We start from the raw sequence: 21742 nt of genomic DNA on the forward strand, positions 1-21742 counted from the left end.
GTTACCTGTCTGGGTGGTGGTCAGTTTCCCCAAAGTGTGCAGTACAGGGGTGAGTTAGTAGCATAGGAAGGATTGAGTAGTGGAAGCATCCTCTTCATCAGTGCTCATGAGAGCCTTGCAAATGATGAACTTATTGGATTTTCTGACTAGAGGGAGATCTACCAAAGTGATTTGGGATGTTTGGAGAGTTGGTAAACATATGATGTTTTAATCATCGCCTATTTATCCCATCAGTGAGGGAGGGATTCCTCCACTAGAGTTATGGGGATGGCTGAGCACATGACACCAGACACTGGATGGATGAGATCACAGCAGTTTATGAATCACAAACACTCACAGCCTGGGGGAGGAGGACACCCCAGCCAGGCAGGACCACATTGGGCTGCACTTGGGAATAGAGCAATCAACAAGGGGCTGGAGGAGATGGGCTCTGGACCATCAAAATGGTGAGGTGACCCCTGGTTCCCACTCGAGGATGTGATTGGCTTGTTTGAATAATTCCCAGCTAGCAGCAAACTGAAACCCACTACAGTACTCTTGGATTAAGCAGGAACTGCTCTAGGTCCCTCTGATAAGGAGGGTTGTTTAGCTAGGAGACCTTATCCTCAGGAGCAAGTAAGGAGCAGTTGGGCCATTCAGTGCCCTCTCAATTTCACCAGATATCAAGGTAGCACTCGATATTGAGCCTTAATTTTAGGCCTTATGCCACGTGATGATGCAAGACATTATCAAGGAATGAACATTTTATTCCACAGTTTTACTAATACAGGTGAATTGCAAAGTGGCCTCAGTTGGATAGGAAACATTCCTTTTTCCCTTTGAACAGAGGTGAGGTGAAGGGAAATAAAAATAGTTTTTGGCATCCTGCACCCAAAAGACACAACTGACAAACATGGGCCTGGACAAAACAGGCAACATGTTTCTTCTGATATTTTCCTTGTCTGCTGTGTCATCCCTTTATTCTCATAGACAAGTGATCCTAACTACAAGAGTGACAAGAACTCAGAATTATTTTTGCTGTGGAGTTTAGACGATAGCTAAACTATTGGAGATAGGTCCAATCTCAACAAAGCAGAGGAAGAAGTAACCTTTAGCTTTCCTCTGTGTCCCATCTCTGGGCCCCTTTGACCCGTTCATCTTCTTCAACTGTTTTCCCTGTGTTTTCACGCTATTTCTCTGGTTTACTTTGGCCCCCTAGAAGGGCTAGCTTTAATCAGATGTTTGTCTTTCATCCAAATGTCATTCCATTCTTTATGCTCATCAGAACTTGGATTTTCTTGGGTCAGCATCTTCCATTTATGTGCTGTGGTGTACGGGGAGTGAGATTTTGAACATCTACATCTGGACTTGCGTACTAAGTCCGCTATTCACTGTGTCAACTTAAGCGACTTCATTCGTTTCTCTGGCCATGCGTGCTTTCATTTGTCAAACTCATTAGTTAAACTGTGATCTCTAAGGTACCTTGTAGTTTTTTCATCTCAGGCTTCTGAATCTATGTGTCAGAAGTCTGGCTCTCAGGCGTGGTTTAAAATAAACGAAAAGCCTGGTTCCTGTGGTTCCTGTTCTGTAAGAGTGAATATAAGAGGTTTCCTTCCTGAGCTGAGGCTTACTCCAGTTGTGAAGTCTATGTGCTGGAGGTGTATATCTGCTTCTGCTGACTACCTGGCCCTCATCTTCGAATTCATTCCTTGGATCTTCCACTCTGCCTTTAATGAACACCTGGCTTTGGTTTTTCTTCTGGAATTCTTCTTCCCCCTGCCCCCAATGCCCACTCATTTAAAAAAAATTATCTTTCCTCCTGGCTCAGGTTTCTCATTCAGGAACTTAATTGGAGCCCATGTTAGGAAGGGCAACTGTATTAACTGGTTGCTTGGAGGAAAGGCTCTAATTAAACCTTGTAGGCATGAATAGATCTTGAATGGGATGTCATTTGAAGTAACGTCACATAGGTGATTGCCTGCTTTGCTTCCTAATAAATTCATTGGTACTGGCAGTCATTGTGGGGAACCAATTTTCTTTCTTTTTCTGCATAATTACCATTACTGAAAGATTTCACTAAACGGTCCTGGTTGGATGTAGTAATAACCTTCGTATCTTCTATCCCTGGTGGCTGAATTCTACTCAGCCTTGACTTCAGAGTAGATGGTTTTAAAGGGGCTTGTATGAGGAACTAGTCTTGTTTAATATTCTTTTTATCTTTTATTGATCTAGAGAGGAAGCCCAACAAGGGAAAAAACCAGATGTGATTAAATAAATTCTCATAAGAAGCAGTTTTAAAAACTGGCCATTCTTGATAAAATGTTGAGATTTAATTGTATGTGTTTCCTTAATATTAGCTCATTATTATTGGTGCATTGGGATTCTTAACTGGATGTAATTGATTTAAGATTTATCACCATGATTTCTTATCATTACTGAATAATTTAATAATGTTTTAATGCTATTAATGCAATAATATAATGAGTCAATAATAATTTTCCTCATTATTTAAGCTCTAGAAAAATTAATCCTCGACCTCAAGTGTTTTACAGAATTCTTTCTATAAAATTTAAAGCTAAGGAAAAGAGCTAAGTTTTAATTTTCAAGGGCAATGAAAAGTTTTGGAAATACAGACCATTATTCTGATCAATACGACTCGCAACTTCCTGCTCTGAGAGGAAGGCGGAAGCAGCGTTCAGTGAGCAGTTTGAGTATTTATTAAGACTTTCCAGGTGAACAACAGTCAGGTGGTATTATAAGTATTAAGGTCATTCAGAGTGTTTCACATTAGATTCTAATCGGCCCATCCGACTTCGGACTGACTAGTGAAAAATGTACACATATTTTGCTTTCAGAACAATTCAAAAGAACAAAACTCGTGCTTTTCAAGGGAAGGACTTGACTCTCTCCGAGGCACGTTAGAATTCCATTGCTGCTCTGTATTCCTGCTGAGCTTGCCTCAGGAAGTCAAGGCAGGACTACGAATAGACACCTTTGTTCCAAGGCACCAGCACAGGAACAGAGTATGAGCTTTGCAGTTGAACGGACGCATGTGAATTCCGCCTTCTCTGTTTACTCTGTGCCTTTAAAAGTTCTACTTGATCTCTCTGAGTTCTCGGTATCCCATGATACATATCTCAATGTATCATAAGGTTACCCTGTGAGATAAATAAGATAAAATGCAGGCTTTTACAAATGGTACTTAATATTATTTTATTCATAGAAATTTTAACTATGATACTCCTCTCCATGAAAAGCTTAGTCTGATTATCTTGTATTATGAGGATGATCTTAGCCTGCTGTGAAGCAGTAACCTAGCATGAAACCCAGCAGGGCTGATCATCATTGCTAGATGGTTTTCTCCCTTATTAGAAATTCAATCCCCAAGATCACCTGGGAGGCATCTGAAACAAAATCTGAGGTTAGAGACTCTTAAGTTAGTTTGATTTTGAAAATGGTCAAGTTACAAGTTATAACTTTATAAAGACCAAGACAATAAACATTTTTCTAATACAACTATTGTTTACTTCCTTGGTCTTTTAACATTTTTTTATGATAATTCAACAGATTTTACTGTCACAATGAAACAAACTATGCTTTGCATATAGGGCGCTTGCTAAGTTACTATTTTTTTTCAAACAGATTAATGCAGTATTAGGAGGTAAAGAAAGTCATAAACATTCATATCCGTTCAAGCACACCGTAATAAAAGCCATCATCACTTTTTAAATTACTATTTTATAGAATAAATTCATTTCTGAAAAGTTGACTGTTAATTAATGCTTAAATAATATAAAATGGAATAATTCAAGGAAATATTGGGCATTTAAAGTATGACATAAATGTATATTGTTGACATAAAAATGCTCACTGTATATTTTTAAGTTAAAAAAATCAAGTTTCAAGACAGTTTGCATATAATTCCATTTAGAAATTCTTATCATAAAATTATTGTAATACATGGAGTGATAATTTATCTCTTTGTGGTGGAGTTGGCTATACAGGGTGGTAAAAGTTAAGTATAATGAGAAACACTCTAATTCCTGTATTGGACAAAATACATCTCTATTAATTATGATTGTTCTCACTTTAAATTCAGAATCTCTCCCTCAAATAAGTCCTGCAATCCTACTTGAGTTTCCCAGTCAATTCACTCTCCCACTTTCCTATAAACTATTCATACCCTCTCTCTCTCTCATCAAACTTTCAATAGCTCCTCTTTCCTTTCCCCTCATTCTTTGCTGATAACCTTCTTTGTTCCCTAGAAATTGAAAGCGTTTGGAAAATAACTTCTACCTGCTCCCTCCTCCAAATCTGCCCTCCTTACAAGCATCTGTATCTATACACTCCACCTTGCCTCATGTTTCAAGGGATAAACCATGTGTGCTGTTGTCCAAGGCCACCTCGTCTCGAATCTATTTTGTAGCTGTTTTCTTTTTCTATCAGGATTTCAAAATGCCGTAATCGCTTATTGATTGTAAATCACTTTAAAGCTACCATTCCACTTCTCTGCCACTCTTTATAGCAAAACTTTTTCAAATTGTCCCCTCATTATTGCCTCTTCTCTGTTCTCTGGGACCCTCTTTAATCAGGCTTTTGTCGCCATAGCAGTTCTGGCCAAGGTCACCATTGATCGCCCCCTACCCCATGGTCAGTTCTCAGTCCTCACCATATTTTCTCAGCAGTATTTGATACCTGAATCATTCCCTTTTATTTGAAACACTTTCTTCATTTGACCTAATATACACCGCTCTTTTGGGGGGTTTCCTACTGTTGCACTGACTGCGTGCCCCTCTCAGTCGCTATTACTGGATTCTCCTCATCTTCCTGTGTGTGTGTGTTTTTTTTTCGGTACACGGGCCTCTCACCGTTGTGGCCTCTCCCGTTGCGGAGCACAGGCTCCGGATGCGCAGGCTCAGCGGCCATGGCTCACGGGCCCAGCCGCTCCGCGGCGTGTGGGATCCTCCTGGACCGGGGCACGAACTCGTGTCCCCTGCATCGGCAGGCGGACTCTCAACCACTGCGCCACCAGGGAAGCCCTTCCTGTGTTTTAAACTGTGTAATTCTACAAGGATTAGTACACATTTCTCTGACCACAATTACTCTTAGGTGATCACTCATATATTTAATTATGATATATATGACACATGTATACATAAAATTAAATATCATATGAGACTATATATATTTCATTTTGTATGAATATATATATATATATATATATTCAAAGTAGCCCCTTTCTCCTCAACTTCTCACTTAACTCCAGACTAATATGTCTCCCTTCCTATTTGGGTATCTATAGATAAGTCAAATTCAACATTTCTAAAACTGAACGCTTGATTTCAATTTTCATCATCCCACTCACCCCCATGTGCACGTATCCCACACCTTGTTCTCATGCAATCTTTCCCACCTCAATTAGTGGAAACTCCAATTCATCTGTAGTTCCAGCTTTAAAAAAAAAAAAAAGGAATTCTGACTCCCCACTTTCTCTTACATCTTGTATTGAATCCAGGAGGAACTCCTATTGGTTCTCCCTTGAAAATGTTTCCCTAATCTGACACCTTCTCATACCATCCTCTCTGACCATTTGAGTCTGAGCACATCATCTCTCTTGGATTACTGCAACAGAATCCCAACTTCTGTTTTTGCTTCTGCCCTTGCCATCTTATGCTCTTTTCTTAACACAGCAATCGGTATGATCCTTTTAAAACCTAAGTCAGTTCACCTAACTTCTCCACTCTGATGCCTCCCCCATGGCTCCATCTATCTTAATGAAGGTAGAGGACAAATCCTTACAATGGCCTGTAAGCTTCTATGCAGTCTAGCCTCCTGTTGACCTCATATCCTACTCTCCCCGTGGCTCCACCCTCCCCACTCACCCTGGTCTCCTTGAACACCTTAAGGAAGCCCGGACATCAGGACTTTTGCTATTTGCTCTCCTAGGATTCCTTCACCCCACCCCTTCCAAGTAGTCATATCACTTACTTTCTCACTTCATTCTGCTGTACCGTCATCTCATTTAGAAAAGACTGTCTTGATCACCCTGTGTAAAAGAGCGCCACCCTCCCTCCACCACAATCCTCCTCATCTCACCAAAACTTTATGACTTGCCATCACCTGACATAGTTTGTTATTTATTTAGTGTCTGTCTTCCTCAGCTAGAATAAAAGCTACGTGACAGCAGGAACTTGGCATATTTCGGTCATTGCTGTATGCCCCATTTTGAAGTTGTAATCTACTCTTCATTCCAGGGCCAGACCACCTGCAGTTTGGCCCGTGCCCCAAACCAACAACTCCATGCAGATAGGCTCTGCCCAAGCCCAGCAGCAGGATCTGTGAGTCAAAGGTGACCCTGAGACCTGTCCCTGGAAGGCTGGGCCACCAGCTTCCCTTCTCTGACTCTCAGGGGTCCACTCCAGGGGGATATCCGCTCGTTTAGGCGGTGCACTGAATCCCCTCTCCTCGCGCACCCAGATACAATGGTCTCTTGCCAGACTTTTTCCCGGACTCCCTCCCGGCCAGCTGTGGTGCACTAACTCCTTCAGGCTGTGTTCACGCCGCCAACCCCAGTCCTCTCCCTGCGATCCGACCGACCGAAGCCGAGCCTCAGCTCCCAGCCCCGCCCGCCCCGGCGGGTGAGCAGACAAGCCTCTCGCGTAGGCACCGATCCTCTGTGCAGGAATCCCTCCGCTTTGCCCCCCGCACCCCTGTTGCTGTGCTCTCCTACGAAGCTCCGAAGCTTTCCCCCTCCGCCACCCGCAGTCTCCGCCCGCGAAGGGGCTTCTAGTGTGTGGAAACCTTTCCTCCTAAACAGCTCCCTCCCACTGGTGCATGTCCGGTCCCTATTCTTTTGTCTCTGTTTTTTCTTTTTTCGTTTGCCCTACCCAGCTACGTGGGGAGTTTCTTGCTTTTCGGGAGGTCTGAGGTCTTCTGCCAGCGTTCAGTAGGTGTTCTATAGGAGAAGTTCCACATATAGTTGTATTTCTGATGTATTTGTGGGGAGGAAGGTGATCTCCGCGTCCTACTCCACCATCTTGAAGGTCCCTCCACCATGTCCTTTTTGTGTGTGATTCAAGACTTAATTTAATAGTTACCCTCTTAGCAAATTTCAACTATGCAATATAGTATCATTAACGATAGTCACCAGGCTGTACATTAGATCGCAAGAACTTATCTTCCATAACTGAAACTTTGTGCCCTTTGACCAGCGTCATCCTATTTCCCCTTCCTCCAAGTCCCTTGCAACCACTATTCTAGTCTCTGTTTGTATGAGTTTGACTATACCAGTCCCCCCTTACCTGAGGTCTCTCTATCCGCAGTTTCAATTACTCTCAATGAACTGTGATCTGAAAATATTAAATGGAAGATTCCAGGAATAAAGTTTTATAATGCATGCCATTCTGAGCAGTGTGATGAAATCTCGCACCAACCTGCTTTGTCCTGTGCTGTGAATCTCCCCTTTGTCCAGTGTCTCCAGGCTGTGCATGCCACCACCCGATAGTCACTTGGTAGCCGTCTCGTTATCAGAGTGACTGTTGCAGTATCACAGTTCTTTTGTTTAAGTAAACCTTATTTTACTTAGTATTGGCCCCCAAAGGCAAGAGTAGTGATGCTGGCAATATGGATATTCTCTTATTGTGCCTAATTTGTAAATTAAGTTTTATCATAGGTATGTATGTATAGGGAAAAACATAATATATATAGGGTTCGGTACTATTCAGGGTTTCAGGCATCCACTGGGGGTCTTGGAAAGTATCCTCTGTGGGTAAGGGAGACTACTGTATTTTAGATTCCATATCTAAAGTGAGACCATGCAGTATTTGTCTTTTTAAAGTTAGATACAAAAATAGAACATAAATTATCACGAAATATATTTTGAACTAATTAACTCTTGAAGTTTACTCTCTACTACCCTTCAAATTTCAATCAGCTTCCATTTCATATTATTTCAGTTGGCATAATATTTCATATTATTTCAATTTTAACCTCCCAATATTTCCAACCCCAAATATATTCAAGGTCCCTGGCAGAAAGGTGGGGCTGTATAGTGGACGATCTTATAGGGGTAGGGCTTCTACTATTATTTCAGTATTTTACTAACCCATATGATATTTCAGAAGTGGTTGAATATGAGCCCTGATTATCACCAATATTTCATAGAGAAATGTATGAATTTGAAACAAGCAGCGGGAAAGACACTGAAGTTTAAAGTTGTTCAAATAAACCTCAAATGTATACAAGAAATCCCAATGAGCAGTAAACGGAGGAAAATAAAATATCTGTGCAGATGAACAAAATCTTTTCTCATTCCTATTTTGAAATTATCAGCCATATTTATATTTTCTAAACTTTAGTCTATAAATTTTCTGAGAAGCCAACACATTTTTCAGTCCCAAGATATTTAGCTCTCTCACAAGAACAGAGAAAATCTTGACTTATACAAACATGCTTTTTTATTTATCCTTCTGGAATCCAAAGCCATCAAGTGTTAGTGTGTAGAATTCAGGTAACTAAAAGAAGACCTGTAGTAGGAAAAAATCAGTGCTTGTAAGAGAAAAGTGGTTGGTGATTTGCCATCATGAATTCAGAAGTTTCTTTGTCCAAAGTCAGAAAGTAGAAAATAATTACATCATCAAGAATAAGATTCACAATTGCCCATTTTTATATTTTTAGATCAGATTACTGCGAGTAGAAAGCTGATCATAGGATGAAACGCATAAATGACACAAATGTGTCTAACAAAGGAAAACATCAATTTCCCTTTTTTCAATAGTCAGATATTGCCCTTTGAACTGAAGATTCTTGTAAGTTAATAGAAGATAAGCAAACTGATTCTATTCATGAGGTTTCCACTATGTCCTTCAACTGAAACAAACTAAAGGCCAGTCTGTCACTGACATAAAGCAACCAATAACTCACGCACCCAGAAATAAAGAATACAGTTCAAATAATGTTATCTAGCATACATTGTTTCAGAAATCAAGATTATTAGCTGTAGATGGAAAGGTCAGCAGGCAGTCAGCAATGGGCATGTTTTCGGGATAGAACATCACCCTCATGCTCTGTGCTATTAACTCATACACCCTGTTTCCTGGAATCGTGTAAATGCTGTATATTTATTGCCTTTGAATTTGTTTTTGTGAGCTGTCATCACTTGTGTTCCCTGAAATTCAGTCTTAGCACCATCATCAGTTTCACCACATTAGGGTGATGAAATAGTTTCTGCTACTTCTCATCCTACTGCTTTACCCAAGTGCATTACCGAAGGGTGATATGCCCCATTTATGAATATATATAGTCATATAAGCCATTAGCCATAGAGATAAAATGATTAGAATCTTAGCATAGTCCCATTCACTCACTTCATGGGTTTTTAGGTCCTGTAAATATCAAACTGTTTTCCTTGTAAAAATAATTGTAAAGTTTAGAGAGGCAAAGCGTTTTTGTTATCAGTGACACTCCCACAGAGTTGTCAGTTTCTTTAAACTTGAGCAGGGTGCACCTCCCTTAAAGGTAAACAGTCCAGGCATTCACAATGGCTTAAAAGAATGAATGGGTCATACATGTCAGAACCCCGGCCACTCATCTTTATGCATACAACCATTTCTTTCCCGTGACATCACTGCTGGACAAGGACATTAGAAATATGTTCCCCTTTAATAATATAGTGCTTTGGAGTTAAGCAAACTAGGATTTTAATCCAAGCTCCACCCCTTACTTACGAGAATATCCCCATCTTCTTTGAGCCTCATCTTTAAAGAGGAGGAAAACTGGCACCACTCTTACAAGATTGTTTTGAAGGCTAATTGAAAGCCTAGGGCATGTGAAAGATATGCTCCTCCAAGTAGTGATGGGAAATGAGACACAGTGCATGTGCATCCGTAATATCACGAAAAAAACGTATCCACATTATCCCTGTGGCAGTGAACCTTAGCCAGTCGCCACAGGGCATGTCTCCTTTCTACACTGATTGATGCACAAGTTCTTAGCATATTATGATAATTACTACAATATAACTAGGAAGAATAAAGATAGGAAATTGAGTTCTACCGTGTGCCAGGCATTGTTCAACGCTGCTTCTATTAAAAGTGCACTTATGATGAACTTCCATGACTTTACTGTAGAAAGAGCAGTGTCAACAGTTAATGTAATTTACTGTCAAGGGAGCTCCAACTATTCATGAGGAAGAGCTACCTTTTATTTCTCTGTGGTCTTTAGCTGGCCTACACCTGGTAAATGCCCAGGGAAGGTCCTGAAAGAGTCCCAGGAGGTGGCAAGATTTCATGCTTTGCTTTCCTTTCCTCTAGAGAACCTTACAAACAGAGAAGGCCAAGATGTGATGTAAACAAGCATGACAATGTCTGGGGTGTGTGTAACTACCAGGTAAACTTTGGTAGCGCTCCGGTGACATTTCTGTCAATATTCGGGGAATCTTTTCATTGTTCCTCTACCTTCTTGCCCTTGAATATCATACTTATAGCATAGGCATATATTCAAATATAATGAGTATTTTGTATCAATTTAGTGGAATAGTTTATTTTTGGATGAAAAAATAAATCCTCACACATTGTCCATTTTAGTCATAGAAAAGTATTCAAATTTGCATTTTTCTCTACTGAATTGTGTTTCTTGGCTTCTAATAAAAAAAAGAGAATTCTAAAATATAAGGTGGAGATCATATATATTACATTGTATGATTTTTACTATTAACTAATAGTTATTTGCTAATAACTAATAGTTATTTATTAATAATACCGTTATTTAAAGAATCAATGATTTAGTTTTTATTACTGTTGCATATATTCACTAGAATGTGAAAGAATAAATATCAATGTCTCCAGCAAAACATAGGACAGAACCAAAATGGATCCTGTCCATTACAAATAATAAAATGATGAATAAAATATAAAAACACTTAAAATATATAGCTGAGTTATAAAGAAAAAACATTTTTGAGTGCTGGAAATAGATAAGACCCTCAATGCCAGGTCAAGAGACTAGAGCTGATGATTTTGCAAACCCTGAAAGTGGGAAGAAGAGGCAACAGGATGAGATGTAAAGCCTAGAAAATTTGGAGCAGAGGTTCTGACTCCACATGGGGCTTTGGACTTACTAAGTCTTAGGTCCGAAAATCCTAAATAAAACCGTAAGGCCAGGACTTTGTGGTGCTTCCTCTTCTGTGAAAATGAAACTGGAAAAAAATCTTCTCACCAGCCTAGGAAAGTTGAAAGAAGCTTGTTATTTGCCCCCGGTACAGGCTGACACTGGGGAGGGGAATGGCTTTTAAAATTGAAAACTCAAAAAAATGTGACTCATGAGTCACTTACGAATTCACACTATCAATCAATGTCATATATTTTGTTAACAGAATAAAAGGGAAAAAATACATGATTATCTCAAAAGCTACAGAAAATCATCTGACAAAAATCCAACACCCTTTCATAATAAAAACACCCAGCAAACTAGGCATAGAAGAGACCTTTCTCAAACTGATGAATGTCATAGATGAAAAAACAAACAAACCCACAAAAACCACAGCTAATATACTTAACGGTGAAAGACTGGATGTTTTCCCACCTATATTAGGAGTAAGACGAGGAGTTTCACTGTCCTACTTCTGCTCAACAATATACTGGAAGGGTCTAGTCAGGGCAAGAAAAAAACAAACGAAAGGCGTACAGATTGGAAAGAAGAAAGACTATCTCTACCTGTAGATGACGTGACATGATCTTGTGTATAGAAAATACCAATGAATCTACCCTCAAAAGTCTGTTAGAACTAATAAAGGAGTTCAGCAAAGTAGCATGATACAAGATCAATATTAAAAAATCAACTGTATTTCTATAAAACAGCAATGAACAATCCAAAAATAAAGTTGAGAAAATGATTAAATTTACAATGGTATCAAAAGGAATAAAATACCTGGAAACAAATTTAACAGTAAGTGCAAAATTTCGCATTGAAAACTACAAAACCCTGTTGAAAGAAATTGAAATAGACCTAAATAAATGAAAAGTTATTGCATGTTCATGGATTGGAAGACCTAATATTGTTAATAAAGCAATACTCCCAAATTTACCAACACATTTAATGAAATCCCTATAAAAATGCCAGTTGGAGTTTTTTCTTGCTGTGGAAATTAATATTCAGATCCTAAAATTCACATGAAAAGACAGGCAACCTAAAAGAGCCAAAACAATCTTGACAAAGAACAAGGAGTAAACTTCACATTAACAAGAATAAAGGCTAAAAACTACCTATGAATATATAAAGGAAGTTATAATATAATAGAGATAGCACTACAAAAAATAATGGACTAGTAAAAGGATGAATGTTTTTAAAAAGTGGTGTTCACTACTCAGCTATATATATGATTAAAAACTTAAATCAGATCCCTGCTCACAGCATGGAGAACACTTAAAGTCTGAAATGTAAAAAGCAAAAGTTTAAAACTCAGAGAAGTATAGATAAACTAACAAGAGAAAGGCAAGTCAATTATGAAATGGGTAAAAATCAGGCAGTTCACTGCAAGGGAACCCCAAGAGCCAATAGACATACGAAAAGCCTCATTATTTATCAGGAGAATGTAAATTATAACAACAGTGAAATACCGTTTTACATGATTGGCAGAACTTAAAACTCTGATAATACCAAGTCTTAGCTAGAATATGGGGAAACAAATTCTCTCATGCAAGGCTTGTAGGAATCTAAGTGTTTGCACTGTTTGCGGGGAGCAACAGGCAATTTCTAATAAAGCTGAGCTGTGCCTGTGTTTTGATCCTGCCATTCTACTTAACAGAATTAAAACCTATGTAAAAGACCTGAACGTATGTGCAGGTGAGCATCCTAGTATAGTCATTATAGCCTTGTTTGAAAAAGCAAAAACAAATGAACAAACTAACAAATAAATGTATATCAATAGGTACAAGGAACACCTTACTATGGTGCACTTATACAACAGAAATGAATTTAATTTGTTTCAATCAGAATTGATAAATATTAAAACTTAATGTTGAGTTTAAAAAGGTAAATAATAATTATATTATGGTGTGAATTTTACAAATACGTTGAGGAATTGTATTTGTTGTTTACAGGTAGGGAAATATGTTATAAATTTATAAATTGTAGACGGAAGGATGTACATGGCTTCCTCATGAGGAGAAGGGTGTGGGGAGAGATGGAGGAGAGACTTTTAATCTTTTTTGTAACACTTTATATAAACTTTATTTTTATACATTTAAAAATCTGCATATAATAAAATACATTATTATTTATGTATATACATTTTATAGTAAATGTATATATATAAAATCCTGAGGTAAACATGGCAAAACAATTTTAAAATCTGGGTAGTGAGTACATTGTTTTATTGTTCTCTGTACTTTGACTGTCTTTGAAATCTTTCATAATTAAAAATAAATATATGAAAGCCTTCTTTTGAAAGTAAAAAATATCACATGGTTTTGGAACTATCAAGAAGTGTGTAAGCATAGGGCATATTTTGGTTAGTTTAGCATATATACGTAATTCAAGGAAGGGCTTTTTTTTTTTTTTTTAGCTCTGAGGAAGCAGTTGAAAACTAAATGAATTGATTAATAATATGTTCTTATCGTCTTAAGATGCTCCTAAAATACTGGAAAACCAAGTATCTTTAAAATGGCCATATCCAGAATAATATTTATCTTCTCTTTCATATATATAAGATTTAATTTCAAATTTACCCCTTTATAAATCTCTGGCCCTGAGTTTATGAAATCAAGATTATCAGTTTATACTTTGTACATCCTAGAAAAAGTGTTTGTCTTTAGGATGCACATGTAAGCACTATAGGGAAATAAATTTGCAGTTATAGTTATCACTGCTATTTACAGAATGAATACTCTTCATTAGTAACTCAACAGCTGATACACTAATACCAAGGGATTTAAAAAAAACAAAACAAAACGACAATATCCCTAGCACTTAGAATGGTGAATAGCACTTAGTAATTAATTACTCATTAGTTTTTTATTGAATGAATGGGAAAATGAGTGTGGAAATATTATTTCATTTGATCTTCAGAATGATCTTTAAAGAAGATATTAATCTCTACGAGGTTAACAAGGTTTTCTAACTTACCCAAATTCACACCATAAACCACTGTTTTTTTTTTTTAAAGGAATTTTGCCTTTTTTAAAAAAAATTTTATTTATTTATTTATTTTTGCCGTGTTGGGTCTTCGTCTCCATGCGAGGGCTTTCTCTAGTTGCGGCAAGTGGGGGCCCCTCTTCATCGCGGTGCGCGGGCCTCTCACTGTCGCGGCCTCTGTTGCGGAGCACAGGCTCCAGATGCGTAGGCTCAGTAGTTGTGGCTCACGGGCCTAGTTGTTCCGCGGCATGTGGGATCTTCCCAGACCAGGGCTCGAACCCGTGTCCCCTGCATCAGCAGGCAGATTCTCAACCACTGCGCCACCAGGGAAGCCCAAACCACTGTTTCTTGAACCATCCTCCAAGTCGGGAACAAGAGTTCCTGTCGTCACAGAACAGGGTTGCTGTGGATGTGTCGGCAGTAAAATCTCTGATTGGCTGTTTTTCTAGCAGGTAGAATCACTGTACCTCCAAGGTTACAGGAAGTGGGTTCTCCTACCTCCTTCCTATGAATTAGTGGTGAGAGGATTTGAAGATTTTTTCTTTGGAGAGAGAGTCTGCACTCATTTCTGTATTGTTTTTCTTCTCGGTTAACAGAAAACTAAACACAAAGTTCATTTGCTTCTATCTGCTATCATATCATGGAAATATATCTCCCTCAGGAAGTCAGTATGTATGCGCATGGGGCGTAATTGAGGCCCTGTGATATGGGCCAATAACTTCTCTTTAGCTCATGTGTGAATCTCAGGTTAAGTGTTACTCTGTTAAATGACATTTAAATTATTAATGTAACTTTCAGACATTTGTATTTTAGTAGTGCCCTCTCTATTCTCAAAGGCTTTAGGTAGAAAATCATATATTTACCTTACCTAGTGAGGACCAGCCCAGGTGAAATACCAGAGTGAGATGGAGGCCTCTCGCCTGGTGGGAGAGGCATGAGGATGTGATCACAGGTGGAGGGTAAAGGATGCTGAAAATGGAAGTTGTACAAAGTCTGTTCCATTTCCCCAAGTAGGGCCTTGCCTGGGCCTTTTGTTGGGAGGCCTCTCACCTAAGTCTGCGAAGCACAGCATGCTGACCTTGGTTCTGGGTTCTCTAGACTGTGGCTTCATGACTGTGGCTCTCAGGAGTCTAGTAAGAGGGTGACACATGCTCACAAATAAACTGTGATAGGTGATAGAATGTCCCTGTGAGAGAAATAAAGAAAATGAGTAGATTTCCTTTCAGGAGAGAATTTGTAGGTCATAGGTACCAAAAGACTTGGGGATTAGGGTGGAATTTTTCATGACTGTTAATGACTTGGCAGCATTTTTGATGTAAGGAGAAGAAATGGGATAAAAAATACACTCATCTCAATCAAAGGAGGCAATTAGATTTCTAACACCTGCATCAAAAAATGAGTGTTAAAAACAAACTGAGGATTACTGAGTGTGGATAAAGAAATAATTTCTCTTATTGTGGGAGTCCTGGATTAATCACATCTAAAGCATATTGCTTTTCCTTAAATTTGACCTCTCCAAGCTAATACATATCTTCCCCAGAGCTGAAAAATATGTACCACGTGACATTATAAAGCTCTCTACCTGGTTTTTAAAATAATTTTATTAATGATTTTGTTGTATTGTAAGAAAATTCCTGTATGAACAATACAACAATCTGATTTTCTTAATACACTGTAAGAGGAAAAAGTAGCATTTTGGACTATCAAATATTTAAAAAAATACTTTTGTTTTCTAGTCTGGTAAACAAGGTGAGAGAAACGGATCCTGCTGAGTTAATTCCTTGAATTTCATCCTGCACAGGCTACCTCTGTTTTTAAGTCCAACAGTGCCCTCTACATCCCATTCTCTGTACAGAATTCCAGCGTTTGAAAAACACAGAATGATCAAGATGACAAAACTGCCCTCAAATTTATGAGTGTATCCTCAAAATAAGTATAACAAGAAAAGTTTACTCATATACTCTTTAATGTAAAGTACATAATTCTCAATATTTTCTACTTCTAAATCAGCAATATCTTCTGATCTTCTAAGAAGACAGATGTCAGGCATAGGTTGCTGGAAAAATATTAAATCTTATATATTATATTCACATATTATTTATGATATTTTCAAAGCCATATTTGAATTATCAGTAATTTAGAATTTCTTTTTTAAAAAATGTGATCTCTAAGGGTTGTCACTGCTTGAAACTAGATTTCCAGAAAACTGGCTCCTATTCTGTTTGTCTTTGAGATCAAACAACTCTCAAGTTGCCAGCTGTTAAACTGTCATTAGTAATCTTGACTTAATAACTTGATATATTTAGAAACAGCATGCTTTTCTAACTGATTTCTCCTAATAAAAGTAATAGCAATTTCATTTGATGGACTCCGTTTTTATTAACAAATGTTCTTATTCAATTTGATTTTTAAGGATTTCGATGTGTGATGAAGAGGTTTGTTAAGCAGGACCAATTCAGTTACTTCTGAACTTGGCGCACTGTCACTGTGGCCTAATTTATATGTATCAACAGAGTTTCCATTAGATGTAGAATTTTACTTTGTGATTAAAGGTGCTATTTCATAGGTAAACATTTTGAGTCCTGAAGAAGAATTTCAGGAATGTAAATGTTTTTAAGAAAAAACAAACAAATAATTGATTTATTCCAGATCATTATTAGCTACTTAATATATACCACCACATCTTGGGAACCAGAGATAAAGAGGTGAATAAATTGAGAACATCACTCTCATGGGGAAATTAGAGGAGGGTGTCCAGACAATAACACAGTCAAGAATCAAATTAATTTTATATTTGCAGATAGTTTTTTTTTTTTTTTTTTTTTTTTGCGGTACACGGGCCTCTCACCGATGCGGCCCCTCCCGCTGCGGAGCACAGGCTCCGCACGCGCAGGCTCAGCGGCCATGGCTTACAGGCCCAGCCGCTCCACGGCATGTGCGATCTTCCCGGACCGGGGCACTAACCCGTGTCCCCTGCATTGGCAGGCGGACTCTCAACCACTGCGCCACCAGGGAAGCCCTATTAACATATTTTGACAGAAGCATATGAGCAATCATTATCTTACTTATGCATTTAAAACAAGCATTTTGTTATTAAAGATTAATTTAATTTAGTTTTAGGTTGTAGATCCAATGTGTAGTTGAGCTATTAGTGGAATATAATTCTTATGCCAATAATATCAAATTTTTTGGTTTCTACATAATTTCCTTATAAACGTTCTGTAATACTGTTTCATGTACAGAAGCTTTTTACTTTCCCTTTTCCTTGTGCTTTTTGTTTCCACTAATTATTTTTAAAAAGTAATGCTTTTAAAGCTTTAGTACTTTAAAATTTACTTATTATCAATTATTTCTCATTGTCTATAGCAGTGAAACTCGAAGAAAGCAATTTTCCTCTACAAAAAAAATTGTACAAAGTATTAACCTAATATATGTCTACTGGGTCAACATGTAATATGGAAATTTGTTTTTAAGAACACTGCATTCTTTGCAAATCATCTCACATTTCTGTAATTTCTGCTCTTTTCTTATGCACAGTTTTTTTCATGTATCAGGTTTTTATTTATGGAAAAAGCTATTATAGAACACTTTTATCTGTCATACATAAACATTTAAAATGCTTATGTTTTATCAATTGTTAATTGTTGTAGCAATGCTTAAAAATTAAACCAAATTAATCTTGCTACAGTTTTAACAAATGTAGTCTGGATTATATAGGGAAATAGCTTATTTTACTTTAAGAAAGATCCATTAGAACTGGAAACAATACTAGTAAGCTTATAAAATCCAAACTACAAAATTTAGCCATACATCATTTTCTGATTACTTTGTGTTTTTTCTATATAGCTATAGGTAAACAAGTTGATTTTATACATTATAGTTTGTACTTTCTTTTTTCCCATACATTGCCCAGAACATAAAATGATGCTTAACAATGAATTACTTGCTTGATTGGATATCTGGTTAAATACTTTTATTGAAGAAGACCTCAAGACTTACTATTTTCAAATATTAATTTTTAAAGAGGATAGATAACTTAATGGCGTTTCGATTCAAATACCTGTCTATAAATTCTAGTTCCACCATATATAAAGCTATCTTTGTTAATAATAATAGTTATCTACATCATAAGCCTATGCTATAAGGATTGAATAGAATAATACATGTGAGATACTTAGAACAGCTCCTGGGCCATAGTATGTGCTCAACAAGTGTTAATTATTATTATTTCTTAACTTCTTTAAATCTGTTTATGTGCATACTGGGAAAAATCTCTTTATAAGGATTAAAATGTGTGTACAGCACTTAGGACTCTTAGTATGTAGTAGAATTTATAGTTAAATGCTAATATGTATGCAAGGCACCTCAGGATCTTATATAGTAGGCATTGTTATAGTTAAACATGATAGGTCTTAATTACTAAATTACTAATCCTCTACACTAAACTGATAGGAAACTAAAGAGCCTTACGTAACTTCAGTAGAGCTAATGCTTCTCTCCAGTTTACACCTCTTCACCAGAGATCATGTGTAAATAAAATTGCTAATGTTATGAATTTTTTGGAGGCATACATTTGATTACAGATAAAAGCAGTAAATACATATTATCAGCATGTTTTAATAATCACAAATAACTTTCTTTCTCAACTTAGATAGGAAACATGAGAAAAAATCTGTCTATCCATTTCAATCAGCTGACAAAGATGCAAAAAAAGAAGCTCACACTGAGAATTTAATGACTAATTTATCAAATGCTTACGCTTCAGGTATGGATGCCATTAACAAATGTTATTTGTTTTCTTTTTACAAAATTCTATGTCATCTACATATTTATTGAAGCAATTATGATTTCCTTAAGATCTGATTCTTCAGCTTACTTTTAAAAGTACACTTACCAGCTCAGTTTTTGACAAGACAAATAAGGTCCATCTAGGAGAACTTGAAGGGACAATTCTTCTGTCCAATGATGTTAATCTAAAATGGTCTATTTTTTGGTGAAAACTGTTATCCAGTGGGACTTTGAATGAAGATTACTTGTTGGATTTGGACAAATGCTGCTTCATTTGCTATTTGACATGGCCTTTTAATATCTTTAATATTTAATGATCAAAACTCAGTCTCATGGTGATTTTCTTTGGCTCTTTAGTTACTGACCCTGCTGTTTATCTCTCTTTTTTTTTTCTCTAGATTTGTTGCCATCCAAGGATGGCAAAGATTTAACAAAATGTTTTCTGCTACAAGTGGTAAATATTCTTCTGCACTACATCGAGAAAACTTTTGATGTTAAGAGTAAAATATTGGACTTTTCATCATCCTCATCAACTTCTTGAAGGTTTGGATGGGTTTGACTTAATAGCCATCTGACCATCCTGAGTCTCTGGAGCAGTTGCTTGGTTACTGCACAGATACCTTAAAATATGGTGTTAAAACAGGTGATTTTCAAATTTGTGTGTCTGAACTGAACTGGATGAATAGCTTTGAGTTTACATTTGTGTTGAAAAATACTCCAATTTTATTCATTTTTATTTAAAACATTTGGTTTATTTTAAATTGGTATTGTCATATATGAATTGCTTATTAATTAACAGAGAAAAGTAAAAAAATGATTTTGATTTGGAGAGTTATATCTCAATGGCAAATAACATAAAATTTTTATTTACCTTTTTCATTTTTTTGTTTTATTTGATAATCATTATTGATGCTTAATTTATTGTCTCTATACATCAATAAAACATAGAGTGCTAAAATTAGATATATGTATAATTTATATATACAGCCTACATTTTAGAAAGTGTTTTCTGAATAAATTAATATCGTTGTAACTTGATTCTTAATCTCTTAAAGCAATGATACTTCCAGGAGCAAACAATATTTGAACAGGCTCTAGAGGCAAAAAAGAGATTCAAAAAGAGCTATCATGCACATCATCTTTAAGATATAGTGTAAAACCAGTGCAAAGAACAATCCGTTTTGGAGCTAAGGAGGGGAAGATTAATTTAAACTGAGCTGAATATAGATTGTTCAGTTTGACAAGTAATGTTTGGTGATCCTTTCTTAATATAAAATTTCAAAACATCATTTTAAGAGGGACCTGGTTTTTTTCATAGTTGAAATTATCTATTTTTGGTGTTTTTTTATTTTTATTTTTTCACATCTTTATTGGACTATAATTGCTTTACAATGGTGTGTTAGTTTCTGCTGTACAACAAAGTGAGTAACTATACATATACATTTATCCCCATTTCTCCTCCCTCTTGCGTCTCTCTCCCACCCTCCCTATCCCACCCCTCTAAGTGGTCACAAAGCACCGAGCTGATCTCCCTGTGCTATGTGGCTGCTTCCCACTAGCTATCTATTTTACATTTGGTAGTGTATATATGTCCATGCCACTCTCTCAACTTCGTCCCAGCTTACCCTTCCCCCTCCCCGTGTCCTCAAGTCCATTCTCTACATCTGCGTCTTTATTCCTGTCCTGCCCCTAGGTTCTTCAGAACCTAGTTGAAATTATTTATCTTTTTTTGGTGCTTTTTAAAAATTATTTTCCATTATGGTTTATTACAGGATATTGGATATTGTTTTCGGTGCTATACAATAGGTCTTGTTGTTTATCCATTCTATATATAATAGTTTGCACCTGCTAAGCCCAAACTCCCACTCCATCCCTCCCCCCACCCCCCTCCCCCTTGGCAACCACAAGTCTGTTCTCCGTGTCTGTGAGCCTGTTTCTGTTTCATAGATAAGTTCATTTGTGTCATATTTTAGATTCCACATATAGGTGATAGCATATGGTATTTGCCTTTCTTTGAGTTACTTTGCTTAGTATGATAATCTCTAGGGACTTGATGTTTTAATCAAAAAATGGATAAGGAACTTCGGAGGGAAAATTGTTTTACCTTTTAGGTGGTTGATCCCCCATTCACTGAGGTAGCTTTACACCCCGCATCCTTGGTCTGCTTTAGGTGGGCTCCTCACTCTGGCATTGGCATTCAAGCCCCTTCTCAATTCAGTGCCTTCTCATAGCTGTTCCTTGTGCTCATAATAATCCTCCTCCACTGTTTGGAAACCAACCAAATTGTCCCTGAAAGATCACCTCCTCCAAGAAGCCTTCTCTGGAGATTGCCTCTTCTGCTCCCCTGACTGCTGTGGATGCCCTAGGAATGGTCTTATAACATCCTGATCCTTTCCTTTGTAGTGATTTTTACTGTAATTAAACACATTTGTGTCATTACTTGATTATTGTCTTTTTCTTCCACCAGTCAGTGAGATCCCCATGGTAGCAGCTATGTCCACCTTGTATGCCCACTGGATCCCAATACGCAGCATTGTCCCTGCATATGATAATTGCTCAGGAATATTTACTGAATGAAATAAGTAAAGTGTGCTTGATCCATAATACCTGTTCACTGAGAAACTGCTATAAAATTTAACTACTTTTTAGCCTTGTGTTTTTACTTTGACCCATTTGCAATTTTGTGTTTTTACTTTGACCCATTTGCAATTTTGTCTTTTTTTCTAGGACATCCATGCTATTTTAACCAGCTCTCCAGTGGGCTAGATGTGATTGGACTTGCAGGGGAATGGTTGACAGCCACTGCAAATACCAACATGTCAGTATCCTTCTGGGTCTAAGGAAT

The 21742-nt window shown here is 37.3% G+C and overlaps 1 pseudogene; it reads left to right on the top strand.

Annotated features, from left to right (window-relative positions):
* The first annotated feature begins 267 nt into the window (after nt 1-267).
* LOC115859305 (glutamate decarboxylase 1-like) overlaps nt 268-21742 on the top strand; it is a 40780-nt pseudogene continuing 19305 nt past the window's right edge.

This window comes from Globicephala melas, chromosome 13 (assembly GCF_963455315.2).
Source record: "Globicephala melas chromosome 13, mGloMel1.2, whole genome shotgun sequence".
NCBI classification, from domain to species: Eukaryota; Metazoa; Chordata; class Mammalia; order Artiodactyla; family Delphinidae; genus Globicephala; species Globicephala melas.